Here is a 24,642-nt window from a genome sequence, read left to right as displayed (position 1 = left end):
GAAGGAATGACAAACCGAATCATGCTCGGCTAAACTCCTTCGTGTTTTCCCTCGGATTGTAAGGTTTGCTATGTTTGTTTGGTTGATTGTTTAGACAATTTCTGAGATAATATTTGATCTTATTGATTTCGTTATTATGGTGTTTGTGTATTGGTTGATAGATTGTTAGTTTATCGATTTTGTGTTCTAAACCGTCAGTTCTTGGTGCTTTAAGTAATCGAGATTTATCGGGAGGGATTTAGGGTTGGATAAACTAATTGGTTTTTGAGTGATTACCTTGCGTTGTATAATCCAAGTACTTGATCTTCAATTATCGCAATCGTTTACATAAACACGAACTTTATCTATTATTCATCTCAGTTAAACATTAACCGTAACATTCATGGAAACCTAAAACCGAGGGAAGGCATATTTTCGCATATTGATTAAAACTCGTTCATTGCTTTAGTTCTTTTTGTTATTCAAATCAAACAACCGAATCATTGAATTTACTTTTCGCATTTAGTTTAATATAGTTTAATTATAAAGCTAATTCGTAACACATTTTCCACAAACTCCATGTGTTCGATACCCGCTTACCGCTATCTAATAGTTGTAATCGGTTTATTTTTGAGTAAGTCTTCGACCTCACGTTAGTATCAATGAAAAGAAAGGTTCATGATACATAACAATAATACTGCCTATATATAGTTATATAACTTATCTTGGTTCTTATGTTACTATTTGGATAGCACGAAACAAGGCTATTTTTGTGTCCTTTCTTGTTGAACGACAAACAATCTAATTTACTTCTAATAATAACTATACACCAATGTCTTCCACGAGACTCGGACTCGAGACCGATAACATCAATTCCAATTTCTTTATACACATATTACTTTCCGGTAGATGTGAAAAAAAACCCGAACCCAGAACCGGGTTTGTTTATACCCAAGTTTTTTATACTCGAACCTGTACCTGACCCTACACATATAGTACGTATAGGGTATTCATTTAAGTACCAAAACTCGTACTCGGAACTAAACCTGATTTGTACATGGTAATACCCAAAAACCGAAACCGGTTCCATACACGGAGCGTGCAATTATCAAAAAAATACCCGAAAAAATGCACCTAAAAAGTGCACCCCCCTTAAAAAAAATACAATCTACACATGATAAAAAGCCAAAAAAAACCCGATTATAGGGTTTTTTTAATACTCGGAAATTAGGTATTCAAATACTCGATTTTTAGAATACTCGTTTTTATACCCGACCCGATTCATAGGGTATGGTTTTTAGAGACAATATCTGGACCCGAACCTGAACCCGATCCGGGTATTACCAATACTCGATTTTGCAAGATCTGGCCATGCCCAAACACGATTCTATACATGAAACTAGGTATTTGAGAAACCCGGTTTGTGCACTGCTACTTTCCGGTTACTAATAAGTGAAGGGACTTGATCTGTCATTTTTTAAACTGAAGCGAATAGGCCGGCCCATCCGATCCTAAAACCCAAAAAACAGCAACAAAATAGGTACTTTTTAGGGTTCCAAATTTCCCCCAAATTGCCTATTTAATCAAATCACCTGCTTGGGTGTTGACATCACAATCACAGCCGCACACATCCACCAAAACCTACAAATTTGATTTTATGAATCTGCACGTAGCACCCCGGGCTTCTCCGAAACAACAATGGTCGTATGAAGAAGTAAGCCCCAATGCTCGTGCTATATAAGATCTTCTTCTGTCGTCGAGTGTTGCAGTTCAGTCTTTTGTACCTATTTCTATGGCCGTTTCTGTGTCAAATTGACGCCTACAAATCTTTTGTTTTTATTTTTATTAGTTATCATTTGCCTTACCTCACCTTAAGCGTTTTTCCTAACTTATTTTCACTGGAAAGAGGTCTAGTCATGGAGGCAAATAGTTAACCAGCTAGGCGGTGTTAACGTGGAGGTTTATTTATTTAACATTTGTTTTCCTCTAAAATCATCCGCTATATTTAATTTTTAGTATTTTCATCGGCAATGATTTGAATGTTTTATCCGCGCTTCTGAGAGTCATCAGTGAAGTAAAGGATATAAAATGGTTGAATTTCTTAATATGAGCCGATTCTCTGATTATTTTTGTTATTTTTTATTACTAAGCAGTGATGATTAAATTCACAGCTTTAAGCCAGTTCTGCTTCTGAGAATTCATGATTGATAGAGCTGTTTTATACTCTGAGCTTACTTATTGAATTTTAATTGTTTTAATTTTATTACATCCGATGATGATATAATCCGAACGTATGAGGTACGTGGATCCAAGACCCTGTTTTACAGGGAGAACCACTTGGTTGAAGCTGTATTTCACTTGATAATAATGGATTTGACTTAATAATTTTCTTTTGTTGAGTTTAAAACTCACAAAGTATGTGTTGTCATCAGCTTCTTCTTTCGTAAATTTCACGAGACTGGAGTTAAATAACAGCACTAAATTCTATTTTTCATCTTAATGGTGTCTAGTATCGTATTTTTCTTTTCTTTTTTTTAATATAAGCTTATAAAGTCGACGGTTATAACCTAGTTGGTAAATGATATGCATTTAACTTGTAAAATTTGAAAGTTTAGTCGCTATACAGAAAAATTATTAAACTTGTTCCTATTAAAAAAAGGATAAAATTATGTTTGAACTATCGACTCGAGTTGGCGAGTTTCAAGAGTGTTTTTGTCACATTTCGACTAAGGGTCCAGATTTGTGACCCATTGATGGGGGTTAGCTTCTAATGACTAAATCTTCAAGCTTCTAATCCAATCTTCAAGTATGTTACTCCGTCCGTTTGAAAATGTCTACATTTTCTTTTTAGTTTGTTCTGTTATAAATGTTCACTTTCAAACTTTATTAATTAATTTTCAAATTTACTCTTAAAGATGCAATCATTCATCTTTATTAAATTTTGTCTTTTTATACATATTCAGAGCATTAAAGTTATTTGTTAAGAAAAAAGTGCAATCATTTTTTTTTAATTTTTGTGTTTTTTAAACCATGATACTTGTAGAGGAATAGAGAGAGAATATTTTTATTGGTTTTCTAGAATGTGGAAGGAAATTACGCCAACATGTTCTTAAATGTGGAAGGAAATTACGCCAACATGAAGTTTGTTAGTAAAATTTTTTCAGTAGTTAAATCAACATTATTATATTTATGACAACTTATAGTACACTGAGCTTATTAGGTTGTAATTACTCAAAAGTGCATGGATATATCCACACAAATCTTTAATTAGATAGTCCAATTTTTGTTAAAAATATATAGTTTCAATTGTCAATTCAAATATCAAATACATAATTGTTTTGGATTTAATTCATAAGAATCAATAGAAAAGGCAAATCTCTTATGATACACCAGATTCGGCTCGGTTATTGATAGAGTAAATAAATCTGCGTATGGGTTATTTATTCGAGATACTTATGGAATTTAGATAGGTTTTCTTCTTTGTTAATGATCTAGGGTTTGATCTTTTCTTTGGATTCTTTAGCAATTGTATACAATCATTTGCAAAATTTGTTTATTAGTTTTTCCCTAGAGCAATTGTTGATTGTATCTTTTGTATATATGTTGAATTAAAGATTTCTATTGTGTTTGTTCGATTCAATAAAAGATTAGTTTTATGATAATTTTTTATTTTACTATATGGTTTTAAGGATTCATAGGTCACTCGTAAAGGCGTATTCAACTTTTAAATTATCATCTGCATCTGATTGTTACATTGGACTTATAATACGAGAATAATTAGCATTAGACATAATGTTAATCTTTTGTTTGTGTATAACTTAGGATCTTTATTCTCTTTAATTATCTATCATATATATTATGCGTTTCTTCTTTATGAAGAAACATACTGAGTTTTTTTTTAAAAAAAATCTTTTTAATTTAATTATTTTTTTATACTTAAGAAAAGTAATTATGCTTAATGTGATCAAGGTTCTAGAATAATTCTAGCAGAATACCTATACTACATTGCAGTTAGTTGTCTAAGATTGATTGAACATTCGCTTCTACTTAATTGTGATAAAGGTGGTGTGACACGTGTCACCTCGCTGTGAAGTTTACGTTGTGTAGTGCAACTGCTTACCCTTGATTTCTCTCTTGTTCCATTGTGAATAGCGATGGTTCCTTGGTAATGCAAGAATTTAAAAATAGCAAGACTTTTGGTTCGTCTTTTAAAAATACTAAGGCATCTTGAGGTGAAGCAAGTGTGTGAAATAAAAAGTGTGCCACTAAAGCGTCACATTCCAAAGCGTCACATTTTGCCTATCGCCCAAACCCGTGCGCGTCAAGTACTTTGCACCATTGTTGTTATTTTGTGAGCTAAGCTTCTTATGAGGAGCTCACAAGTTTTGTAAATAATCGATGTGTGATAAAATTCTTTTTTGTTATGTAAATAATCGATGCATGATAAACTCATGTGAGATAACTCTATTTTCTTCTTTCGATGAACCAACTTTTCTTATCTCACGTTCTCTATTACATATTATGGAAATATTTGTAAGCTCTCATATTTTATGAGTTGTCTAGTGTAGAACGAAAATTTTGGGATGTTATATTCTATGAGAAGTGTGTGTCATTAATGCTACGGCGAGATGTGTGCTCAAGACGATAGATGATAGGGCTGGTGTTTATATATTGTTGTTTTTTATTTTCTTTAATTTCTATTAACATTTTGTTTGTTATCAACACGGGTAGCCTTTTCGTGAGGAATCACGAGGATCAATAGGATTGGTATACACTTGAATCTAGTCTATGATATGATTGATTGCACTCAAGGGGTTCAGTGTGTGTTTGCCTGTGTTTTGATAGATCAAATGGACAGAGTAACCGGGTGGAAGTTAAACGAATAAGTTACAGACTATATATATATATAGGTGACGGCTCATTCATTATACATTCATAGTGAATGAGCCACATTCGCTATGCGCCATTCACCTAGCGATTGACCTAATAAATTAACATCTCATACGCTAACAACCTATATATAGCGACCTATATATAGCGTATGAGGAACCAAAATTGTGTTCACCATAGTGAATGAAGTTACATTAATTGTCAAAACTAGTCTATAGATTAACAAGTTACAAAATTTATAAACAAAGAACAAGACGACAATAGTATCAACAAACATCCCCTCGTCTCGAGCTTTGTCAGTGTTCACATCTTAAATCTATTGGGCTTCAAGTTAGCACATCTATGAATCCCAAATGCGTGACATACACGCATGACCTGGAATTGAATGTCTTTTGTTATACGCCCATCTAATCTGATTATGAAATAAAACGTCGTTATATGTTGGCCAACCACATCGAATCCAAAATCCAAAGAATTTGATCTTGTCCCAGAACCCAACACTATCACAGAATCTAAATTCTGATTGAAGTACTGAATTCCATATCCCACTTTGGCCTTTCTCATTCTGCAATTGTTTCTCGACCATTTTAAATGCTCTGTAGTTAAGAACGGAATCACCTTATCAGAATTTTTCTTTGTGTATAAATCGGGATATTCCTCGACCGTAATGTGGCAATCAACTTCTAAATCTTCCACATCCACCTGATTCTCCAATATCTCCACATCCTCCTTGTATAAATCCTGATTCTCATCAGAATTTTTCTTTCGTCAAACCGTGATCAACAAACTCGTTTTCTTCTATTTCGTTCGCATTAAGCATATTAATCACACCCTAGTGATGTCAACAAATAAAACATTCTTCACTTTCAACATATTGACGAGTTGTACTTTAGTAGAATATTTATAAACCACCAACGATTTGCCACGAGACTCTCCCCCTCAACAGGCATTGGACCAGATGAGGCACCTGGTTGCTGATCAAATTGTCCCGCTTCAGGATCATCGTCACGATCTCGATCCTTCTATTTTCTTGCCAGGGCTTTCAACTTGTTATTTTCCCGATTCAAGTATTATATCCCTCTCATCTTTAACTAATTAGTTCCTCACTCTTTCTTAAAATAAACGATCACCATTCATTTGTGTCGCTTGTAAATGAACAAGGTTCATAAGATGAAACATTAGTTCTTGAATTGACAAATTATAGAAACCATGAGGAAGAGGCATCAAATGGAGGAGATAACATCAGTGTAGGCCTCACCATAGTTCCAATAGACACAATTGCAGTAGTTTGAAGGAATAGGAGTCTGGATCGGCCATAAGCTTGATTGAGGTATGGTTGAGGATCTTATTTCTGAAGATGTAGTATTCACCAAAGTAACCACTGGAGTTCTCGGAGCATCGGTACTAACAGGTGTAGGAGGAGTATAACAGGAACAGTTCTCGCAACAACTTGTTCCGATTCTTGTATAGACACACTAGTACCCCTTCTGGTTCTTTTCTTCTTAAACTCATCAGTGGCAACAACCTTGCTTTTAGCTTTTCTTTTACGTGCTGCTTCACTACCATCATGTCCACCAGGACCACCTTGGTTATCTTCACGTTCAGATTCCTAATCATTGTATATTCAACGATCATTCGGTGGTGGCAGGTACAATTCTTCAGTCTCGCCCCTATACACCATCAATCTTCATTGTCTCTTCATGCATATTCTCAAGATTGATAAGATCAACCTTAATTCGAGGATCTTTAGGCAAGCTCGACACCAAGTGGTCAATGATCATTTGAAGAAATCGATGGTACATTAGAAACTTGTTTGTCTTTGTAGTGCAATTGATGTCGGGAGATCAAACATTTACCAAATAATGAAGACATGGGTTATGGAATTACAAGAGTTTATAATTAATATTTTATGTCTTTTGGTTTAATCATTATAAACCCAATGGTTTATAGTTTCTTTTAAATACTTGAGATTTTGTCATAAAAGAAAATAAGGTTTGGAATATATGAAAAAAATTATTTCCTCTCTCTCACAGTGTGTGTTAGTGTGTGAAGGACCTAATTATCGGTATTCTTTGTGAATCAACGATAGTTGGAAGAATTGATCCTGGTATTCGTGTGAATCAACAGGTTCAATTATTTATCTTATTTACGATCTACGTCTTTTTTTGGAAGTTTTGGGAAGTACTTCACAGGTATTCTTAGAATCAACGTGCTTGACTTCCAATTTTATCGCCACGCTACGTCAGTTGGTATCAAAGCCGAATTCCTGGCTCAGTATGGCTTGTGAGGGGGACAATATCTATGATTCTTGGCCCGTGTTTGATGAATACGAAGACGAGGAATGGTATGTTTGGGCAACCGGTGATGTTCTTGAAAGTTTAAAAAGAAAGCATGAGTGGTCTACAATTTATTCAGGTATTTTTGATGAAATTTTAAGGGATGGTACGGTAGAAAATGGTGGTGATATTGTGGTTAATGGTGGTTCGAAATTGTCTTTCATATACATGGTATCTCCCACTATTTTGAAACTTCATATTAATGAGTTAAATGAAGATGCAAATTTTAAGAAATTGCCTACCGTAATCATCAACTATTTCCCACATTCGAAGGTCAAAGAAAAATATTTTATGTTTGAGCTTGATATGGTGGGCCCCAAAGTGAATGATGATTACATGAATATAAAAGAATTACATGAAGTGGTAATTACTTGTGACGGCCCCATACACGTAACTCTTAAAGGTGAAGGTGTGGTGATAGTATTTAACATGAATCGGATGGATGATCCCTTTGACCCAGGTGGCTATGGTTCAAAGACAAAAACTCGAGGGCGAGTTTTTTCAAAGGTGGAGAGAATGATGTTGGGAGATCAAACATTTACCAAATAATGAAGACATGGGTTATGGAATTACAAGAGTTTATAATTAATATTTTTTGTCTTTTGGTTTAATCATTAGAAGCCCAATGGTTTATAGTTTCTTTTAAATACTTGAGATTTTGTCATGTAAGAAAATAAGGTTTGAAATATATGAAAAAAATTATTTCCTCTCTATCACAGTGTGTGTTAGTGTGTGAAGGACCTAATTATCGGTATTCTTTGTAAATCAACGATAGTTGAAAGAATTGATCCTGGTATTCGTGTGAATCAACAGGTTCAATTATTTATCTTATTTACGATCTACGTCTTTTTTTTGGAAGTTTTGGGAAGTACTTCACGGGTATTCTTAGAATCAACGTGTTTGACTTCCAATTTTATCTCCACGCTACGTCAGTTTATGATGCAGGAGCATCCGGTCCATTAAGTCATACCGGCCCGGCCCGGCCCAAACGTTTATTTTTATTTATAAATAAAGTTGTTATGTCTTTAGTTTCATTAGTTTTTGATTGAGATTTATATTAAAGAACTTTGTTTCTTTGAACCATTGGTTCGATTATGGTCTTTGATTAATCATAAGTGTCTTTAGCCATTTGATCGCTTCCGTTCCCGCATCATTTATGATGCAGGAGCATCCGGTCCATTAAGTCAGCTCGGCCCGGCCCGGCCCAAACGTTTATTTTTATTTATAAATAAAGTTGTTAAGTCTTTAGTTTCATTAGTTTTTGATTGAGATTTATATTAAAGAACTTTGTTTCTTTGAACCATTGGTTCGATTATGGTCTTTGATTAATCATAAGTGTCTTTAGCCATTTGATCGCTTCCGTTCCCGCATCATTAAAGAATATCATCTCAGAAAAGTTAAATTTCTTGTTCAGTATCAAGGAAACCATAGCAAATTGTATCATTATGTGACACTGGTCAAAACCACCTCTTCGTCCACCTAAACATGTATCAACATGTGGAGAAGGTACTTAACTGCTCACATAGATTCGCCTTGTTGTACTGAGAGGCATCCAAATTACCATCATACTTTAATCGTCCAAGCCACCACCATTATCATTATCAACAAAAAACAACACATCTCTAATAACTTGAGGAATGATAATGATCTTGTGGCCTTGAACCTCAGCTGCAATATGATTCTCCGTGGACACATGCCGAGCCATCTCCCAAAACGGTCTGATAATGCGTAAAATACCGGGAGATTTATTGAAATGGTTTGATATATTCTTGATCGGCGTAAAAGTCTAATTACGTCTACAAATGTTGAACGATCCGAGAAGTTCTGACCCAGAAACGCCGTAAAATTGTGCTTGGGCTCAACAACCCACTGAGCACCGGCAGGTTGATCTTCTTCTTGTTGTGGTTCATCAACAGGAACTCAATTTGTTGATGTTGTATAATTTGTGCATGCTGAATCACTAGTTGTTCTTGTTGTCCCTCAGGAATATGAACCCGCTCTTGTTCATCCATTTCTGTAAAAACGAGCATGTGTATACTTTGAAAAATAAATGAAAATGACCAATTTTCCCTCATTCATTAAAATCATAAGATCTTAACGATTGGAATACGTTCATTCGCTAAAATGAATTAGTGAATGACTCATTCGCTAACAAATATTCATGTTGGCCACATTCGCTATCATTAACTAGTTCATTCGCTATCATGAGGCTCATTTGCTAAGTAAATTAACGAGTTCATTCGTTAAAGAAAAATAACAAATGGAATCCATTCGTCACAGATTTAACGAATGAATAAAGAATCAGAGCGAATGGAAATTAATGATTCAGAAATAGGGAATGGGTCAATAAATTGACGAATGAGTCAAAGTCAGATCAAGAACCCAGATTGTCAAACATGCATTTCAAATTCTGATTAACCTTATAACAACAAATCGACACTCAAAACTTGTTTTAATAGCACTGATACATGATCGATATATCAAACACAATCGGTAATTTAATTTTAAACCATGTTTTAATTGTCAATTGATTCATTTAGAATCCATTAGGGTTAACCGTCAAATTGTCTAAATTAGTTTAAACCAAGAATTAAATAATCAAAGTGAATGATAGTCTACCTAAAATGACGAACGATGATGATTAACAAAGATTGAACACACAATCTTGGTATAATGATTATGGAAAAAAATTGGCAGAGTGACGTTTAGAAAGGGAATTTCGAGGTAAAACAATGATGAAAGAATGAATGCCATTTGTTATATCTCTCTCTATATATACTCCGTACAATCTTAGCTCAAATTTCAAGGAAACGAATGGGTTCATTCGCTACATATGTGGGAATGTCCATTCATTTGCCACACCATTTGACGAATGAGTCCTCATTAGCTACAATGCTAGCGTATGTAACTGAAGCGAATGAGTTACAAAACGAATGAGACTCATTTGCTAGACTAATATAATGAAAGGGTTCTATTCACCACTCATAACGAAAGAACACAAAATAATGAATGGATGTAAATTTACCCATATAACCCTGAAAATTTATATATTACCCTTAAAAACCAATATTTTGAAGTAAAACCAACAAAAATTAACTTAAATTCATGGGTAAAATGTGACACCCGACTATTTTAAGCCTAATCTGACACACTAATTTAATCCGTAATTAGGTAAAATAAAATATTATAATAATAAAATAAAGTTATTTTTAGTCCAAAATAAAAAAAATGTGTGGCTTATATTTTATTATGTTTAAAAGGATAAGTTAACGGACATTGCGTGAAACGAACGCCGACGACGACCCAAATAAAACTAAAAGTTCAAAAATATTCCCAAATGTCGGGAATAACCCAAAAAATATATTATTGATGAAAATATTAATGATAGATCATAAACTTACTTTTAGAAGTTTTAATTCGCGAAGCTGAAAAAGTAAACGCTTAAGAGCCGGTATAGCATACCGTAAGAGCAACGAACCCAACCTTCACCAAAACTTAATATTTTTAGCTAGTATTTTAGGGAATTTAATATTGAAACCAACTAGTAAACTATTAAAAATATAAAGACCATTCACTTAGCTAAAGTTTATAAAATGTGAAATATGTAGTATAAGATTTAAACAATTTAACACAGAATTCATCACCAAACCACCTCCAAAACCGTCCACCATAAGGGACCCCACCAAAACCCTTGTAAATAATTACCTAAGAATGCTAGATGTGTGTGGGTGAAACACATGGAGCCCATGTTTCCATCTTTCTCTACAACACACCAAGTATCCTCACCACACATCTTATAATCATTAGCCCACTACTAACTCACTTCACTCTTCCTTTCTTTCTAATTTCAATCGATCACCCTATGTCACACCCAGACCAAAGGCGGCGGAACATGCCGAGGTGTAACGATTACCCATAAGCACATGACACTATTTAAAGCGACAATATTTAGATAAACTCATTTCATTTCACAACATCGAAAATGTCACATAACAAATATTCATAAGACAAATACACAAAACATAGCAAACATATATATTGTTCATTTTGCTAATATCCTAAAGGTATTTGTGACGTTTTTGTCCACAAGCTCCATAATCAACCTAGATGCAAACCTGTAACATTTCATAAAATAAAGTTTATCAACACAAAGGTCGGTGAGCAATTCATAGATTTGAACAATATGTATATAATAAGAAAAGCCACAATCTTGTATACAAAACAACAAATAAATAGCAATAATTTGGATAATATGAGGTCGCTAATAAGAATACATTGGCGGCACCGTCTATAAGAGAATACCAAATAGATTCAGATTTCTTGAGGTCGCTAATAAGAATACATTAACGGCACCGTGCTATAATAGAATACCAGATAGTTCACGGATTTATAAATCAACCCTCCAAAAGCGGTAAACACATAAGCATATAATCATGTAAGCATAGAACACCAAATCGAGCATTTATTTAAGTAAAGTATACAATAACGTTTGTGGTTTAAGACTCAAGTATAAAGCATTTAATTTGAATAAATACGAAATGTCACCCCCAAAATAAAAGATAGAAAACGGGGGATGAATGTACTCACGTTCAAGTAATAAACTTGAAAAGTTGATAATTTGGAGATTTACCGGAACGACGGGTTTAACGTATGAAGCCTAAATAAAACAAAGTCTTGGATTTAGAAAGGTTGTCTTGAAGATATTTAATAAAATAATTGTTGCAAAAAGTAACAATTAAAGTTCAAGGTTTAAAATGTAACTATTTAAGAATTTAGATCAATAACCTTTTAAAAATGTAAGTTTGCTCGTAACCGGGTTAAAGTATCTAACCTTAATATTTACTTAACCAATGTTAAGTAATAAGGTGGGAAAAATGCCAAAATGCAAGTTCCATTAGGCTAAAGATACTAAAACGGGTCTTTAACGAGTGTTCGGGTTATTGGTTCGGGTCTTGACGAATGGTTAAACTCAAAGTCAACTTTCCAAAATATTAATTGTTATGAGATAACTCACCAAAACTTTATAAGACTTACCAAATATGTAGATCTATTGTTTTAGAACTAACAAGGTACGTTAAGCTAGTGTTTGTTTTTTTCGGTCCAAACTTTGTTATGAGATCAAGTTGAATCCAACACTTCCAAGTACTTAAGAAAATAATAAAAATCAGTTTCTAAACTATTTTTAAAGAAATATACAAGTGTTGTTAGCTAGAAACACACTTGTGTGTCTTAAGCGAGTAAAAATCGGATCGGTTCAGTTTCCATCTCACAACAACTTCATAGATGGATCCCACATACCCATATATCATAGATCTTGTATAACAATGTACAAATGAAAATATTTAAGTTCTACAACTAAAAAGTCAACAACAAGTCTTTTTTTAACAAAAGTTCGGTTCGGTTCGGTTTCCATCTCACAATGAGTTCATAGATGGTCTCCACATACCCAAGACTTGTAAATGTGACTAACAAACTAAAATGAGTAGAAGTTAAGCATGGTTAGTAAGCAATAATAAAGTTAGATAAGTATATATATATATATATATATATATATATATATATATATATATATATATATATATATCAAGAACACGAAGTTTTCCATGAAGCCTTGCCTTACGAGGTCCGAAACCTCACCGACCGGAGTCGGAGAAGTAACTACCAAAGGTAACAAGGGGTATTATATTATATATATGTTGTGCCACCATTAACAAGTATTAATAAGGTTTGATAAACAAATAAAAAAGAAAGATTAAACTCAGTATGACTTTTATAAAAAGTCAAACCTTCAAGAACACACTAATATTAACCTTGAATCTTTGATGTTTGAGAGAGAAATTGAAGTTGTAGCAGGTTTAAATGAGGGGGAAAGAGTGTGTATATATAGGGGAAAGAGTTTGGTCAAATATGGGTGTTTATATCAAGAGTTTGCATGCAAATGGGGTCAAAAACGAACATAAAACAACAAAAATGTGCATCTGTGCAGACCCGAGCTTCGCGATACGCGACCAAGGGAGGGTCTCCCCCATTGCGTAGCGCGATGGGTGATGATCAGGATGTTCCAACTTTTTAAAATGACAGTTTTAGTCCCTGGAGTTCGTTTTAGGTGATTTTTACGCGTTTTAAAGACCGAAATGAATGTTTTCAAGACCTAACAAGTGTGAAACAATATTGTAACATAAAATCCATCATTTTGATTATTTACAAAGTGTCGGTTTACAAAATGGGTCGGTTTACATAATAAAAGTTTACAAAACGAATACAAATCGAGACCCGAATTTGACGAATGTCAAATCCTACCTCCACCATCTCTTTCACTTCCATTTTTTCATAACAAATCATGAAGAAATTTCATAAACCTTAAGGCGTGTTCGTTTCACAAAATTCTTGGGAATTCAAAGGAACTGGAATTAAAATCCTATGAAATTGCGTGTTCGTTTAGTTGGAATTAAAATTTTAACTCCATTTTGGTGTGTTCAGTTTAAAGAATTGGAATTGAAATTAGAATTCATTCTTTCAAATTCCTATAAATAAAGGAATTCCAAATCCTTCCAAAATGTGAAGGAATTTCAGGAAATTCATTAGAATCTTTTCTCTAGTTGTTGTTTTTTAATGAGGACAACGAATAAAACATTTTAGTTGTTTTTTTTTCACTTTTTTTGTTTTTAATTTATATTTTGAGTTATGAATTTTTTTTATTATAATTTTTGAATATTTTTTGAGGGGTTTTTTATCTTAATAGAAAACCCATAAAAAAATTCAAAAAAATAAAATATAAAAAAATCATAACGCAAAATGTGACATTTGTCAATTTTTATTTTTTATTCGTATTTGTATTTGTATTTGTATTCGTTAAACCGATCCGTTGTGTCATTTTAATAAATTCGTTTTGTCGTTTATCATTTAATATTAATTACGATGACTTGTAGTTATTACCCGTTCATTGTCTATTTGTTTAATTCAAAAAAAAAAAAAAACAAATCTCCGAGCTATAAAAGTCTATTAAATAATCAAAGTAAATCTATGGGGTATAAAACGTAAACAATCTAAGGATATTATAAATATAACAAGTTTTAATCAATTATGTATAATTATAAAGTTAAAGGGTTAAAGTTTTATAAGTTTAAATCAATACATAAAATGATTCAAAGATGAGGGGCTTATAGTGTAAATTGGAATTCAAAATATAATATTATAACGTTAATAACCCTACCCAGCCCCCCCCTATCCCCTTCGCTTTTCCGGTACACCGGCCGACGATGGCGGTGCTTTTCGGCGACCCTCAAAACACCCATTAAAACTCCATTTTGATCCGTTAATCCCACCAAACGACTCCTCCACTAATTATCAACTTTAATTCTCGAGTTATTTCGTCATTTAAACACCTAATTAACTTATAATAATCATTAAGCCTGTCGGAATTTCTATGAAATCGCAATAACTCGTAATTAACATCGAATGATTCAACTGAGGCTATAAATAGCACCCTAATAATCTGCTAGAACTACTACAACCCGAGCTTCGCGATACGCGACCAAGGGAGGGTCTCCCCCATCGTGTAGCGCGATGGGGTGATGATTAGGATTTTCCAACTTTTTAAAATGAAAGTTTAGTCCACGGAGTTCGTTTTAGGTGATTTTTACGCGTTTTAAAGACCGAAATGAATGTTTTCAAGACCTAACAGGTGTGAAACAATATTGTAACATAAAATCCATCATTTTGATTATTTCCAAAGTGTCGGTTTACTAAACGGGTCGGTTTACATAAAAAGAGTTTACAAAACGAATACAAATCGAGACCCGAATTTGACGCAGTATATACTACTTTAAAAAATTTCGTCCCGAAATTAAGACGAAGACGATGATGCAAAAAAATGTGGATACTTCTCTTTCATTGTGTCTTCTCGTTCCCAAGAGAATTCCGCGCCACGCCGTGATTCCCATCGAACTTTGACTAACCGAATACGTTTGGTATTTTTCTCGTTGCGATCCATGATCTCAACGGGACGTTCAGCTATGATCATCGACTCATCGACATGTACTTCATCGAGAGGTATATGGATATTGCCCTCGGCTAGGCACTTTTTAAGATTCGAAACATGGAATGTCGGATGAACACCAGCAAGTTCTTGCGGTAATTCGAATCGATAAGCTACCTTCCCAACACGTTCAAGAATTTTGAAAGGACCAACAAAATGAGGAGCTAGCTTACACTTCTTTCCGAAACAGACTACCCCCTTCCAAGGAGATACTTTTAGAAGGACAAGATCGTCAGCAATAAATTCGATTGGTTTTCGCCGTTTGTCGGCGTAACTCTTTTGACGACTTCTAGCGGCTATGAGATTCGTACGGATTTGATCGATCACATCGGTAGCTTCTTGGACCATTTTGGGTCCCGTGATTTGAGCTTCACCGATTTCGTTCCAACTAATCGGAGATCGACATTTACGACCGTAAAGAGCTTGAAAAGGAGCCATATTAATTCTAGAATGACAGCTATTGTTATAAGAGAACTCTATGAATGGAATGTGAGAATCCCAATTTCCACCAAAATCAAGAAAACACGCTCGTAGCATATCCTCGATTGTTTGAATCGTACGTTCGGATTGACCGTTCGTTTGAGGATGATTAGCGGTGCTAAGATCGAGACGAGTTCCCAAGGCTTCTTGAAGAGATCGCTAAAATGAGAGGTAAAACAAGCATCAAGATCAGAAATGATAGTCAGTGGTAAACCATGTCGGCACACAATTTCCCGAACATAGATTTGAGCAAGCTGCTCGACAGAGTACTTTTCGCGAATCGGAATGAAATGAGCGGATTTGGTTAAACGATTGATGATCACCCAAATGCTATCGTTGCCTTTTTGGGGTGTTGGGTAATTTAGTGATAAAGTCCATAACAATGTCTTCCCATTTCCAAACGGGAATCGGTGGTTGCTCGAGTAGACCAAAAGGTCTTTGGTGTTCGGCTCTGACTTTTGAGCAAGTAAGACATTTAGATACAAACAACCCTACGTCCTTTTTCATACCCGGCCACCAAAAGGTAGCACGAAGATCGAAATACATTTTATCCGCACCGGGATGAACGGAATACCACGAATTATGAGCTTCATCGAGTATACAAGTACGAAGGTTATCGCGATCGGGAACCCACAAACATTTGAGAAAGTATAAAAGACCATCGGGTTTGGTTTCGAGTTGAAGTTCGGCTCCACATGACATTTCGTCGTACATGTTACCTTCTTTAACGGAGGTACGTTGGGCTTGAAAGATACGAATTTGAAGATCGGTTTGAACAACGACGCTTAGAAGCAGGATGGATTTAACATTAACCTTTCGACTTAGGGCGTCGGCTACAACATTCGCTCTACCGGAATGGTAGCGAATCTCGCAATCGTAATCACTAAGTAATTCGGCCCATCGTCGTTGTCTCATGTTGAGATCTTTTTGGTCAAAAATATGTTGAAGGCTTTTATGATTGGTAAAAACCACACATTTCGTACCATAAAGATAATGTCTCCAGATTTTGAGAGCGATAACGATGGCACCAAGTTCGAGATCGTGAGTCATGTAGTTCTTCTCCTTGACCTTTGGTTGCCTTGATGCGTATGCGATGACTTGACCTCGTTGCATGAGAACGCAACCAAGGCCTTGATGGGATGCATCGCAAAATACCACAAAATTGTCGTTTCCATCGGGAAGGGTTAGAACGGGAGCATTGCAAAGCATGTCCTTGAGAGTACAAAAGGCTTCTTCTTGCTTCGAACCCCAATCAAAAGGTTTTCCTATATGGGTGAGAGAGGTAAGAGGCAAAGAGATGTTGGAAAAATTCGAATGAAACGCCGATAATATCCGGCCAAACCGAGGAAGGATCGAATTTCCGTGGTAGTCGTTGGATTTTTCCAATCCTTAATAGCCTCAATTTTAGCGGGATCAACATGAATACCTTTGTTGTTTATGATATGTCCCAAAAATTGAACTTCCTCGAGCCAAAACTCACATTTGGAGAATTTGGCATAGATTCGTTCGTTTCTAAGGAGTTCGAGAATGGAATGCAAATGATGTTCATGTTCGGCTTTGGATTTAGAGAAGATAAGGATGTCATCAATAAAGAGAATGACGAATTTATCGAGGAATGGTTTGCAAACGTGGTTCATGAGGTCCATAAATTACCGCGGTGCGTTTGTTAACCCGAAGGGCATAACCAAAAATTCGAAATGCCCATATTGAGTACGGAAAGCGGTTTTAGGAATGTCTTCTTTGCGAACACGCAATTGATGATAACCCGATCGAAGATCGATTTTGGAGAAAAAAGTTGCGCTTTGAAGTTGGTCGAATAGGTTCTCGATATGTGGCAAGGGATATCGATTTTTGATGGTGAGTTTGTTAAGTTCTCGGTAATCGATGCACATACGAAAGAACCATCCTTCTTTTTCACGAATAAGATGGGAGCGCCCCAAGGAGAAGAGCTTGGACGAATGAAACCTTTATCGGAAAGTTCTATGAGTTGGTTTGATAGTTCTTGCATTTCTGACGGGGCTAGACGGTAAGGAGCCTTGGCCACGGGTATCGCGCCGGGCACAAGATCGATTCAGAATTTAATTGAGCGAACGGGAGGAAGACCGGTGACATCATCGGAAACGACATCGAGGAAATCACGTACAATGGAAATATCTTGGATTTTCCTTTCCTTTTTGTCTTTTGTCACCAAGAGAGCTAAAAACGGAGCGTACTTTTGGCGTAAATACTTTTGCGATTGAGCACACGACATGAGATTTAGTCTTCTAGAAGTAGAGTTTCCAAAGACTTTAAGAATTTTGCCGTTGACGAGCGGAATGCGAATGAATTTATCGAAACAAACAACTTTGGCACGGTGCAAAGATAACCAATCCATGCCTACTATGACATCGAAACTTCCCATTTGCATCGGGATGATATCGATGGAGAATTTATGATTAGTAAGGATAAGAGTACAATCGCGGACGACGGAGTGATGGTAATGGAATTGCCATTGGAGACATCAACGAAGAACGGTCGGGAAAGCTTAGTTCGAGGCATAGCAAGTTTTGACTCAAATTTCAAAGAAATAAAACTTCTATCGACACCAGTATCAAATAAAATAGAAGCCAAGTGATGGTTCACCAAAAACATACCATTCAAGACATCGTTTGCCACTTGAGCTTGATTTTTATTCATCATAAAATCTCGCCCTTGATTGTCATGGTTGACTTGAGGTGCTTGTTGTGGAGGTGGAGGTGGTGCTTGGATTTCTTGGATGGGTTGGATGAGTGGTGCATTGAGTTAGGGAATTTGGGGTTGGTAGGTTTGAACTTGGTAAGCTTGGGTTTGGTAGTAAGGTACGGTCATGGTTTGGTTATCAATAGTGAGGCGAGGGCAATTGTTGCGGAAATGGTTTGGATCTCACAATTGAAGCAAGCTCGGGGTGGTTGGGTTTGGTTTGATGGGGAGGGTGCATCACGGTTTTGGGCATTTTGGGGAGTGGTTCTTGGTTGCTTGGCTTGGGTTGGATGTGCAGATCGACATGAGGTATTGAGATGACCAAAGCGGTTATAAATGGTGCATTGGCGACATGGCAAATGTGATGGGTGGTTTCGTTGGCAAGTGTTGCATAGCGGGAAAGTACCGGTATAGGGTCTTCGGTTTTGGAGAGCTTGGGTTTGGTTTTTTTTGGTTTGGGGTTGGGTAACGACATAGTTTCGGTAGTTGGTTTTGGATTTCTTGTTGTTGTTGTTGTTGTTGTTGTGACGGGATGAGTTGGAGTAGTTGATGGCTTGGGGTGTGGGTTCAACCTTGGCTTGGGTTACGGGCTCGGGCTTGGCTTTCTCACTCGTTTTCATGAGGGTTAGAGTACCCGCCTTCACGTGATTTTCCGATAGCGCACCGGCTAAAGTGATGGAGTTATCAAGATTCACGGGTTTGCTACTCATGACGGAGTCACGGATCTCATCGGTAAACCCCCAATGTATTTATGTCACACCCCAAACCACGGCCTAGGCGTGTGACACATATGTTGGTACCACAATTGTAAATAAATCAGAGTTACGTTTAATAGCGGAAGACTTTATAAACTTGTGGATTTGAAATGTAATATTTACATATACAAAAAAAAAGACGGGATTTAAAAGTTTCCCGTTTGATGTTTAAGGATTACTTTTTTTTTTTACTTTACAAACTACCATTAACATTATATTAAGTTTAAACCAAAGATCCGAGCAATCGGATATCTTTGCACTTCGTCATTCCAAGTGCTAACCTTGATCACCTGCAAAATGTAAGAAAATACGTCAGCAACGAATGCTGGCGAATATGCTGACGCTAAAAATATTTTCTTTACTTAATCACCCCTCGAGACTACGTAGGTCTCGGCCCAACATGGCTTAGGAATAATAAAGTTAAAATAATACAATTTATAAACTCAAGTCTCTATACTCGGTTCCCCCAGCAAACACCGCAGCGTTCGACTAGTTGAGTGCCTATTCGTATACACAAGGTCGTACTCCCCGCAGACAAGCATAATTGTGACCATGTGTGATGTGCCCACCACATATGAAAGGATCCAGACAAACGTACACGATAGCCTGAGGCCAGTGTTTATACCCTTGTTTATAAATGTTTTAGAGACACTTAGTCTCATGTAAAGTTTTTCATATAACACGTTGACTCGTTTGAAAACAAGTTTGTAAAAGTTGGGGCGTATTCACTTTTTTGATTTGGATCGGCTTCGAACACCTTCCGAGGGTCTTTCCCATTGCTATCTCGCACCTATAGTACGAGTATAACCAATTGTTAGTCGGATATACAATCCGGCTTAAGACCTTTAGTCTTATTTTATAAAATTTACCTCGATGAACCTTAAGTTCAAAAATCTCTTTTACTTTAAAACATTTAGTTTCAAAAGTAATTTATAAACTTTTAGTTTATTTATAAAATCTCTACGTTTCTTCTTCTCTAAGAAACATATTCTTTTATTTTTTTTATTATTTAAGAATAGTTATTATTACTTAAATAATATTTTCATAACAAAGAATATATATACTTATACATATATATATATATAATTATCGACATTCATAATTCTATCTTTTATTCTTTCTTTGTTATGTCTTCTTTTCTTTTATCGAGGTATCGAGTATAACCTCGGCTTAAGGTTTAAGCCTTTATAATATTTTATTTTTATTTTATTCGAGCATTATGGCTACCTTTGTTTGGCCTATAAACCCTAATAACTCGAGTAGCACTCCAACGCCACTTGGCCTTCTTTATCTTCTTGATCAAACTTCTTTTCTCGTCACCTTTTTCCTTAGCGCGCCAAACGATGAACACCAAAACTTTCACCACTCGTCGACACGCTTTACAAGACTAATCACCATGATGTCGGGGAACAGCAAACTCCTTCTTGGTTTATACGTCGGTGGAACGTGGTACGGACAAAGAGGAAACGACACGGAAATCAAGATATCGGACACGCTTTTCGAGGTGAATCAAGGAAATGGTTATGAACTTCTAGTGAGATGTTATAGAGAGAGAGAGAGGAATGCTTGATTTTGTGATGAGAATAAATGGTCCCGAGCTTGTTATTTATAGACAAAATCTAGAGACCCATCGCGATATGCGATGGCCTACTGGTCACCCGTTGCGTATCGCGACATAGGTCAGGCCAGTTACCATATAGGTCTGCCACGTGTCGCCACGTGGTAGACGGTGTGACACGTGTTGACACGTGGCAGGCGACGTACCACGTGTGGTCACGTGGCAGAACTTGTGCCAGAAGTGTCAGGCCACGTCATCGCGATACACAATGACGTAGCTTCCACAACGATCGCGTGTCGCCGTTGACTTGCTTCTAGAAGGTTTTAGTAAGCCCTTTGCGATACGTGATGGGCTTGTCCTTTGTCCCGTCGCGTATCGCGAAGGGACAGAAAGTCAGAATTTTTATTTTAAGTCCTAAGGTTTGGAATTTTGACATTTTTTGTCCCTATACTTTGGAAAGTTGATATTTTGAACTCGAAATTTTCTCGATGTTACAATTTATCAATTTCACGTTCGGTTGGGGTAACCAAATGAGGAACAAGGATGCTCAACTCATGGAAGCGGAGTGAGTAAGCGGCGTTATCACCACTTTCTTGGTTAAGGTTCCAAAATTCTTCCTCGAGCTTTTGGAGCTCGCGTTTAGGACAGAATTTCTTCATTATGAGTGCCTTTAGATCAGACCATGAAAGAGCCATAGCCGTTTCCGAACCTTGGAGGTGCATAACACTACCCCACCATGTTAGGCGGTTTCTCTAAACATGCTTGACGCAAAATTTATCTTTTTCCCGTCTGGGCATTCGCTGTGTCGGAACACACTTTCGGTCGATTCGAACCATTGCAACAAAGTAGTTGCACAGTTGGTTCCAAGGAATTTGGACGGATTGGTACTAGTAAACTGCTTATACAAGTAAGATGCGGGTTTAGGTTCGACAGGTGCAACAACGGGTGCGTGTTGGGTAGCTTGGATTTGGGTTATGAGTTCGGGAATCATCGTGGCCATTTTCTTGACGACAAAGGCGGCCATACGTCGGGTGGAGTTCTTGCGCGGATGACGGCTAACCGGAGGCATACTAAAATATTATAAAGGAAATGGAATAAGTTTTGGGTAAAAAAAGAATGAATATGAAGGTGAATAGAAATAAAATAAGATGAAGTTTAGATTGTTGATTGTGGATCCTAGAGTCAGTATGGAGAAGATGTTAGTGTTAGATAAAATATATAAAACTTTGTTTATAAATAGCAAAACCAAAAACTAACGTAAAAGATTTTGAGATGCTAAAGTTTGAAGATTTTGAGATTTTGAGATTTATAGAGTCGGAAAATCGTGTATGTACCACCATGACTTGATATTTCTACACTAAAAATTTTTTTTTATAAAACAACATATTGGAGTCTAAACATGTGTACGTACCACCCAACTTTTTCATGTTTTCGACTCAAATAACGATAATAACACTAGTCCACGTACCATCAGAGCTCTATTGTTTTGACACCGAAAATAAGGATGGTGACCGGAACGCTCGCATTCGACTACCTAAAGAATTGACATATATATAGCGATTTGTGGCCTAGAAAGCGAGCATTATAACTCAACCATCCCAAGTAAGTAAATCACCTTCGATTCTTGGAATTTTTTTGTCAAATGGTCAATTTATAATGTCTCATTCTTTATGATGGCTACAAACCCAATATAACGAAACCTTTAAGGGATTTGAAACAACGGGATCCAAGTTAATCTTGTAATCCATAAAACACAATGAAAATCTACTTTTTGCGTTTTAAGGTAAGGATACCTTGGAAATACTATGAAAGTGTGTGTATGTGAACATTTAGGATATTGGTGAATTTTAAACAAGTATATAAATAACATGCGATATGAACAATCCATTATAGAGTAAACACGTATAAGCACATGTGTAGAACCCTAAGCATAACAATTCTAGGTCGTTACGTCTAACCACCTATCTTATTGTCATGGTTCTGATACCAATCTGTCACACCCCAAACAAAGGCGGCGGAACATGCCGAGGTGTAACGATTGCCCATAAGCACATGACACTATTTAAAGCAACAATATTTAGATAAACTCATTTCATTTCACAACATCGAAAATGCCACATAACGAATATTCATATGACAAATACACAAAACATAGCAAAGAAATACATTGTTCATTTTGCTAATATCCTAAAGGTATTTGTGACGTTTTTCTCCACAAGCTCCATAATCAACCTAGATGCAAACCTGTAACATTTCATAAAATAAAGTTTATCAACACAAAGGTCGGTGAGCAATTCATAGATTTGAACAATATGTATATAATAAGAAAAGCCACAATCTTGTATACAAAACAACAAATAAATAGCAATAATTTGGATAAAATGAGGTCGCTAATAAGAATACATTAGCGGCACCATATATAAGAGAATACCAAATAGATTCGGATTTCTTGAGGTCGTTAATAAGAATACATTAACGGCACCGTGCTATAAGAGAATACCAGATAGTTCACGGATTTATGAATCAACCCTCCAAAAGCAGTAAACACATAAGCATATAATCATGTAAGCATAGAATACCAAATCGAGCATTTATTTAAGTAAAGTATACAATAACGTTTGTGGTTTAAGACTCAAGTATAAAGCATTTAATTTGAATAAATATGAAATGTCACCCCCAATATAAAAGATAAAAACGGGAGATGAATGTACTCACGTTCAAATAATAAACTTGAAAAGTTGATAATTTGGAGATTTGCCGGAACGAAGGGTTTAATGTATGAAGCCTAAATAAAAGAAAGTCTTGGATTTAGAAAGGTTGTCTTGAAGATATTTAATAAAATAATTGTTGCAAAAAGTAACAATTAAAGTTCAAGGTTTAAAATGTAAGTATTTAAGAATTTAGATCAATAACCCTTTAAAAATGTAAGTTTGCTCGTAACCGGGTTAAAGTATCTAACCTTAATATTTACTTAACCAATGTTAAGTAATAAGGTGGGAAAAATGCCAAAATGCAAGTTCCATTGGGCTAAAGATACTAAAACGGGTCTTTAACGAGTGTTCGGGTTATTGGTTCGGGTCTTGACGAATGGTCAAACTCAAAGTCAACTTTCCAAAATATTAATTGTTATGAGATAACTCACCAAAACTATATAAGACTTAACCAAATATGTAGATCTATTGTTTTAGAACTAACAAGGTACGTTAAGCTAGTGTTTGGTTTTTTCGGTCCAAACTTTGTTATGAGATCAAGTTTAATCCAACATTTCCAAGTACTTAAGAAAATAATTAAAATCAGTTTGTAAACTATTTTTAAAGAAATATACAAGTCTTGTTAGCTAGAAACACACTTGTGTGTCTTAAGCGAGTAAAAATCGGATCGGTTCGGTTTCCATCTCATAACAACTTCATAGATGGATTCCACATACCTATATATGATAGATCTTGTATAACAATGTACAAATGAAAATATTTAAGTTCTACAACTAAAAAGTCCACAACAAGTCTTTTTTTTAACAAAAGTTTGGTTTGGTTCTGTTTCCATCTCACAATGAGTTCATAGATGGTCTCCACATACCCAAGACTTGTAAATGTGACTAACAAACTAAAATGAGCAAAAGTTAAGCATGGTTAGTAAGCAATAATAAAGTTAGATAAGTATATATATATATATATATATATATATATATATATATATATATATATCAAGAACACGAAGTTCTCCATGAAGCCTTGCCTTACGAGGTCCGACACCTCACCGACCGGAGTCGGAGAAGTAACTACCAAAGGTGACAAGGGGTATTATATTATATATATGTTGTGCCACAATTAACAAGTATTAATAAGGTTAGGTAAACAAATAAAAAAGAAAGATTAAACTCAGTTTGAC

The 24,642-nt window shown here is 35.6% G+C and overlaps 4 non-coding genes across 4 annotated transcripts; all 4 read left to right on the top strand.

Annotated features, from left to right (window-relative positions):
* Window positions 1–1,642: 1,642 nt before the first annotated feature.
* LOC143628021 (small nucleolar RNA snoR134) lies at window positions 1,643–1,806 on the top strand. Its single transcript, XR_013152687.1, has one exon. It is a non-coding gene; the product is annotated as a small nucleolar RNA snoR134 (small nucleolar RNA).
* A 198-nt stretch (window positions 1,807–2,004) lies between these two features.
* On the top strand, window positions 2,005–2,093 carry LOC143628020 (small nucleolar RNA U36a). Its single transcript, XR_013152686.1, has one exon. It is a non-coding gene; the product is annotated as a small nucleolar RNA U36a (small nucleolar RNA).
* Window positions 2,094–2,123: 30 nt separating this feature from the next.
* LOC143628018 (small nucleolar RNA Z223) lies at window positions 2,124–2,215 on the top strand. The gene has a single exon (XR_013152684.1). It is a non-coding gene; the product is annotated as a small nucleolar RNA Z223 (small nucleolar RNA).
* Window positions 2,216–2,361: 146 nt separating this feature from the next.
* LOC143628019 (small nucleolar RNA snoR97) lies at window positions 2,362–2,464 on the top strand. The gene has a single exon (XR_013152685.1). It is a non-coding gene; the product is annotated as a small nucleolar RNA snoR97 (small nucleolar RNA).
* Window positions 2,465–24,642: the final 22,178 nt, after the last annotated feature.

Source organism: Bidens hawaiensis, unplaced genomic scaffold (assembly GCF_021521415.1).
Source record: "Bidens hawaiensis isolate Kalapana, Puna unplaced genomic scaffold, B.hawaiensis_p1.1 tig00004773_1, whole genome shotgun sequence".
Lineage (NCBI taxonomy): Eukaryota > Viridiplantae > Streptophyta > Magnoliopsida > Asterales > Asteraceae > Bidens > Bidens hawaiensis.
Note: the sequence above shows the minus strand (reverse complement) of the source record. Positions and strands in the feature narration are given on the sequence as shown.